The sequence below is a fragment of the Bison bison genome, unplaced genomic scaffold (genome assembly GCF_000754665.1).
Source record: "Bison bison bison isolate TAMUID 2011002044 unplaced genomic scaffold, Bison_UMD1.0 scf7180017864215, whole genome shotgun sequence".
NCBI lineage: Eukaryota > Metazoa > Chordata > Mammalia > Artiodactyla > Bovidae > Bison > Bison bison.
Genome location: NW_011494787.1, coordinates 5043526 through 5043817, shown reverse-complemented (window position 1 = coordinate 5043817; position 292 = coordinate 5043526).

Below are 292 nucleotides of genomic sequence, written 5' to 3'. Positions count from 1 at the left end.
GCCAACTTCACCCAGAGCCTTTGAACTCTCTGTGAATTGTCCACAGACACTTTAGGCTTCTTCCCTGTTGAAAATGTGGTTCAGTTCAGTTCAGTCGCTCAGTTGTGTCCAACTCTTTGCGACCCTATGGACTGCAGCACCCCAGGCCTCTCTGTCCATCACCAACTCCCAAAGTTTATGCCCAAACTCATGTCCATTGAGTTGGTGATGCCATCCAACCATCTCATCCTCTGTCATCCCCTTCTCCTCCTGCCTTCAATCTTGCCCAGCATCAGGGTCTTTTCAAATGAGT